Source organism: Euphorbia lathyris, chromosome 5, assembly GCF_963576675.1.
Source record: "Euphorbia lathyris chromosome 5, ddEupLath1.1, whole genome shotgun sequence".
Lineage (NCBI taxonomy): Eukaryota > Viridiplantae > Streptophyta > Magnoliopsida > Malpighiales > Euphorbiaceae > Euphorbia > Euphorbia lathyris.
Window position 1 is genome coordinate 70,658,929 of NC_088914.1, and position 7,119 is coordinate 70,666,047.

At 28.9% G+C, this 7,119-nt stretch overlaps 1 pseudogene; it reads left to right on the plus strand.

Annotated features, from left to right (window-relative positions):
* Positions 1–1,627: 1,627 nt before the first annotated feature.
* On the plus strand, positions 1,628–6,630 carry LOC136229864 (probable esterase D14L; annotated as a pseudogene).
* Positions 6,631–7,119: the final 489 nt, after the last annotated feature.

Here is a 7,119-nt window from a genome sequence, read left to right on the forward strand (position 1 = left end):
TTAATAATATATAAATAAGAATTGTATAATGAACAAACTAAAGCAAGCGTATTTTTATTTAAAAATTATAGTATTAGATTTTTTTAGCATCAGAAGTACATAATAATATATAAATAAAAGAATTGTATAATGAACAAATTAAAGTAAGTGTATTTTTATTTAAAAAATATAGTATTAGATTTTTTAATAGCAGAGCCACATAATAATATATAAATAAAGGAATTATATGATAAACAAGTTAAATAAGTGGCCCAGCGGCAGATGGCGTGTGCGTGTCACTATTTTTATGCCCCAGTCCCAGGTTCGAATCCCTTTACCCTCATTTTCTTATTTAATTATTAATTAAAGATACCAAAACTACGTCGTTTCATCTTGTCCTCACCTAAGGGAGGGTTCTCACTTGATCCTTATATATAGTATCATTTTAAGCATACGGGTAGAGATTCTTTAAAGTTGAAATCCTCTAGAGTTGGTGGATTTATATACATTTCAACCATTAATTACAAAATGATCAATAAATGAGTAATTAAAGATTAAAATTTATCAATTAAATTTTATCCATTAATATTATAATTAATGGTTGAGATTACCACTTCATCAATTTTAGAGGCTTTTCAACTCTAGAAGATCTCTATCCGAATCATACCTACTCATTTCCTCAACATATATCCAATTGTCAAAAGTATTATTTTGTCAACTTTTCAAATTATTATTATATTTTTTTTTTTTCAATAGAGTAGTATCTATAATTAAAAGTCTGCCACGAGAATGCCTCATCATACCTACTTATGTCCTCAACAGATATCCACTTGTCAAAAGTATTTTTTTGTCATCTTTTTCAAATTTTTTTTTTCTATAGAATAGTATTTATTACCTCCTATAGTTAAAAGTCTGACGCGACAATAGTTCATCAATTAATGAAGTTGTTTGGATTCGAACCCCTGATCATCTGATCTACCAGGCTCTGATACCGTGTTATAAAACTGTTTGAACAAAAGTTTAAACTTATAATTAAAGGTTTAATTCATATTAATTCCTGATAATTAAAAACTAAATGCGTACAAATTGATTCTATTAATATATTTCTTGGCTGTATTGCTCCAGAAGAATTTTTCCTTCAAAATATGATGCAAATATTCAAACATTGATATCATCTGCACGAACCATTGATATAAAAAAAGAAAAATTAAACTGATAAATAAAACCTGAAGATTATTTATAATCTTGATACTTTATACCTCTTATGTAGCAAAGAACCATTAATTTAACCTAAAAAAGGACAGGTCAATGATCCAAGATAAAGATTATTACTTTATTATCTCTAACATCTCAAACAAAAAAAACTTGACTGCATAATTTGGTTGGAAACTCAAGTTAAATTTCTACTAAATACATCTGACATAGAAGTTGATAACTGTTGTGACTAAACCTCAAACAAAATTATCTCGATGAAGAGACATGTAGTTAGGAGGGACTAAGGGAGGCTAGATGAAGAGACATGTAGTTAGGAGGGACTAAGGGAGGCTAATTGGGGCTGAAGCCCAAATTGTCCTTTGAAATTTGATTCAAAATAATTTTCGAGACCCCTGTCACAGAGTGAAGGAGGGAAAGAGGGGCTTTTGTAGGGATGGAAATTATCAAGTCAGTGTCATGTTCGTGTCATGCTAATTATAGTGTTAGTTGCAAATAAGTCAATCTTAACTAAAAAATGAATTATGTTATAATCGTTTTAACTTAATCGGATCAATGTCAATTTCGTGTTATTGATGATGACATTTAAAAAAATAGAAAGATATAATAATACTTCTAAATATTTTATGACGTTTCTTGATTAGCAAGTTAACCATGCCCGTCTAAAAGTCTGCTAATATATTATGTTTGGTTCGTGTAATGTGTTTACATGCCACATATAATAATATGGAAGGTTATGCCACATATAATAATATTATGGAAGGTTTGCTACCATTAGAATGTGAATGATAGAGTTTGAAAATAAATAAAAAAACATTAAATGAATCCCTAAAGGAAATTTCTATAAATAGATGGCAGAAATTGTTTTGAGTTAGAGAACAAGAGTAAAGGAAAATTGGAATAGCAGGAGAAGCACACAATGTTAGGATTTTGGGGTCAGGAGAATAAGTTGTAATTCTATCTCATGGTTTTGGTGCTAATAATTCTTCTAAGATAGCAAGCAAATCATACATAGAAGTTCAAAATCATAATATTCTAAATTAGTGGTGGTACTGATCAATCAATATGGAAATACGTGGTTCCATATTTGCTTGAAAATTACAGAGTCTCTGTAATTTTCAAGCAAATATGGAACCACGTATTTCCATATTGATTGATCAGTACCACCACTAATTTAGAATATTATGATTTTGAACTTCTATGTATGATTTGCTTGCTATCTTAGAAGAATTAGAGGTGAAATCCTATATTTTTATTGGTCACTCTATCAAAAGCATGGTTGATGCTATTGCTTCCATTTCTCGCCCAAATCTTATATCTAAACTGGTGACTCTGTGTGCTACCCCCAGGTAAGATTTATCTAAACTTTTAGTTTTTTTGTTTTTTATCATTATATTTGTTTATATCTATCACTTAGAACAAGAAAAATCTCAACATGCATATGGATTGGCTTGGGAAGAGTCCAGAGTTTGCATTAGGCACTTTGCAGTCAGGGCCGGTCCTGATAATTTACGGACCCTAGGCGGAATAATAAATAAAGACCCCTTTAATAAAAAAAAAAATTTATGTAAAAGACTTTAAAATATATTTCAATACATGATAAATAAAAAGTATTTCATCAATTTCTTATTTATCTACATATTAAATCTATTTGGTAAAAAATTAAATCAATTGCTACGTGTATATATCACGTGTCAAAAATTGTGTTATTTGGCAAAAAAAAAAATGAACAAATCGATTAATTTTTCATTCAAAATGGATTAAATGTCACTTAAATACTTCAAGGGAAAAATGTTGTAGGACAGTTTTACATACCACATAGGCTAAATATGAGTTTAATTCTTAAATTAATCCTCAATCTATATTCAAAAAATCAATTAGATCTCTTTTAAGTTTAAAATATTAATTATTTGGACGCTTTAAAACTTAAATAATTTTTAGGGCTTTTTACATTAATATCATAATGAGTGATAAAATTACAATTAAATCATATCATCAAAATTACTTTTCTAGGTCATTATTTTTCATATATAAGAAATGAAGTATGATTTTATACTCTAATTAGAAAAGTTTAGACCAAATTTATAAATTTTAAACCTTAGTAAATATATTCTAGACCTTTAATTTATAAACCTTAATTTTTAAAATATAGTAAAAATAATGATTTTATTAGTTTGATTTAATTTAAAGCATAATTGTAAAAGTCAATTTTTATGTAAATTTTTTAATATTAATATTTTAATTAAATGTAAATTTCTTAATATTAATATATATTTTTAGAAAGCTGCTTTCTAAGGGAGTCGAATTTCAGGAAAAAAAAATCTAAAAAGGGAGTCAAATTTCAGGAAAAAAATTTTAAGATATGCCTTCTATGGGAGTCTAACTCAGACCTCTTTCAATACATCTTTCTGTTCTTAACCACTAAGACACTTAGGTGCCGTTTGGTTCGCGGAATAGAATGGAATGGAATAGAATGATTATTCCAAAGGAATAGAATAGCAAAGAATGGAATAGAAATTCTTAAGAATTACTATTCCTATGTTTGGTTGATGGAATAAGGTAGAATGGAATAGATATTTTTTTTATTAAAAAGACAATATTATCCTCAAATGTAATTTCTTATTTATTTTAAAATTTTAATTTTTTACTATAAATTGTTTAAATATTTAATATATATTGTTTTAAAAAATATATAAAAAATAGAAAAATGGGAAACACGAAAGACAAAAAAAACACGAAAAATACATTAAAAACGAAAAAACAATAAGAACATAAAAACGGAAAAATTGTAAAAACACGAAAAAAGAGAGGTAAAAAAACAAAAACAAAAGAAAAAAATGAGATAAAAGTGGAAAAGGGTGAAAACGCGAAAACATATAAACGTGTTAACACAAAAAAAAAACACACGCAAAATATGAAAAAACATAAAAAAATGTGCAAACCCTAAAAAACACAAAAACATGAAAAAAGTGGAAAACACGAAAATGTGAAAAAAAATGAAAAACGTGAAAAAATCGAAAAACACAAAAACATGAAAAAGTGTTAAAAACACGAAAAATGCGTTTGTAACGTTTTTTTATGTTTTTCCGTGTTTCCCAAGTTTTCTTGTTTTTTCCGTTTGTTCACGTTTTCGTATTTTTCACGTTTTGTCATGTTATTGTGTTTTATTTTGCATTTTTTCGATTTTTCACGTTTTAGTTTTTCGGTTTTTCCCCTTTTTGTTTTTTTTTCGCGTTTTTGTATTTTTTGTATTTTGTTACTTTTTCGTGTTATTCACATTTTTCCATATTTTTCGTATTTTTTCATATTTTTTTGTTTTTAAAGTTTTCGTGTTTTGTTTGCGTTTTTCGCATTTTCATGTTTTTCACATATTGTCACGTTTTTGTGTTTTAGCATTTTTCGTATTTTTTCGCATTTTCGTGTTTTTATTTTTCACGTTTTTTAATATTTCGTGTTTTGTCACTTTTTCGCGCTATTCCTATTTTGTGTTTTTCGTGTGTTTGTTTTTTTTTTGCGTCTTCGTGTTTTTCGCATTTGTTCACGTTTTCATGTTTTTCGCGTATTTTATTTTTTGCATATTCTCGTGTTTGTAACATTTTCACATTTTTCGTGTTTCATATTTTTCGTATTTTTACATTTTTTAACGTTTTCGTCATTTTTCCATTTTTCACGTTTTATATGATATAAATTATGGATTGACCAAAATTTATAAGATTTGGGAAAGTGATTAGAGAGAAGATTGAGGATTTAATGGAGGATAATTTTGTAAATTATAAAAATATAATATTAGGAATAGGCTATTCCTAACCTAAATTGAAGAATAGCTATTCCATGAAATCAAGGAATAGGGATTCCATGGAATAGCTATTCCATAAAAAAAATCAACCAAAGGTGGGAATAGCTATTCTTTAGGAATAGGCTATTCTATTCTCCCTCTATTCCGCGAACCAAACGAGCCCTAGTGATTTATGTATAAAATGTGCTTGGCCTAGGTCCAGGCCGGCCCTGTTTGCATTAAATGATGAGGAAATTAGAAGTTCTAGCACTAAATTACTAAGAGAACTGAGAGATTAAACAAACATGATTGAACTTACCCAAATGAGAAGCAAACATCATTGAACTTCAATCAAACAGATCCAAGCTCGTTACTTTTTTCAATTAAAGGAGCCATCGCCTCCTCTTCTTAGTTGTTACAAGAAAAAGGGTTTTCCTGCAATATATATATGAACGAAAGTCAGTTGAATTCTAAACAGAAACAATTTAACATTGCGAAAAGAAGAAATCAAAACCGACAAAGACCCTAAACACAATTAAATCTCCAGAAATCCGAACAAAGGAAATGATCTTGAAGAAGAGGCAGACACGTGGAGATACAATGAACTGAACAATTTAAAAATAAATGAAAAGAGAGAAAGTATAATCCAACAATTTATGTAAAGAACTGAACACAACAAGACATGAAACTTACTTGAACTTCAGTTTGTATTCTAATAGTATCTGATTTTTGTTTAAAACTCAAAACTAAAATTTCATCCTTTCAAAAACAAAAAAAAACTTAAATTTCATAAATAAGGTTCTAAAAATATGATACCAACCATTTATAATTGAAAGTTATTTTTAATGATAAATAATATTGAGTTAATGGTATAATTTTATCCACCTGTTTTTACCCTAACCAAAATTTAACATTTTGAAGTGAATATACACTCAAAAATTGATTTACATTTCAGATGGATTTTTTTTGAAAAATGATAAAAATGACAAGGTTGAAATTGGATTTTAATTAGAAAATGTAAAGGGTATTCTTGTAACAATAACCACTAAGCAGTTGAAATGTGTATTTTGATGGAATTAAGCAGAGTATTGAAAGACAAGGATTATAATGGAAGGTTCAAGAGAGAAGAACTAGAAGAAATGTTTGAAGGAATGCGTTCCAACTACAATGCATGGTGCTCAGGGTATGCTCCATTGATAGTGGCTAGAGACATGAAATCAGTGGCAGTTCAAGAATTCTCACGAACACTATTCAATATGAGACCAGACATAGCCCTGAGTTACGCCCAAGTTGTGTTCTTAAACGACATGAGACATTATCTACCTATGGTCAAAGTTTCTTGGCACATTTTGCAAAGCTCAAATCAAACCACATTAATGTACCTCCTATGGTTTGTGAATATCTGAATCAAAATGTTGGCGGACCATCCATTATTGAGCTCATGCCTACAAGTGGCCACTTGCCTCAACTATCCTCTCCTGGTATTGTTGTCCCTCTTCTTCTCAGGCATATAGGACTTGATATCACTCAACCTAAATGATTCATTCCTACTTTTCTCTACTCAAGTTGTTTTCTCAACGTGTATGGTTAGACTTGATGTATTCCTTTCTTTCTTTTTTTTTTCCAGTAAGTACTGTTGAGGTATCAGACTCATAACATATGTATCAAATCCTTTTATGTTGAACTATCTTTATATATGTACTATTTGGTTATTTGTTTATTATATTGCGTAATTAAGGGACAAAAAATTGATTTAGTACTGTACTTCCGAAGTAATACATTATGCATACTACTGTTGTAGCTGTGACTTTTCCAGATCTTAAAAGTATTGAGTTTGTCACAATTGCTCCTAGAGCAGGAAGGGAACTTGGTTATGTTCGGATGAGTTTGTCACAATTTTGTTGAGAATAAACCAAGCTAAGCAATACCAAATGCATAGTTGAGCAAACAACCAATTTCAGAAACCAAACAAGCAGTGAAACTATCGATAGTGACATGTTATTTTGAACTAATTCAATGGTAAAAATGCCAAGTTTGAGGACTAAACTGAAAGCTAGCGTCATGGTTCCATTTATGAATGGATTAAGATATATTGGTTCAACTAAACTTAAGGAAGAGTTTATGATTACTCCTTATCTTACAATGCAAAAACA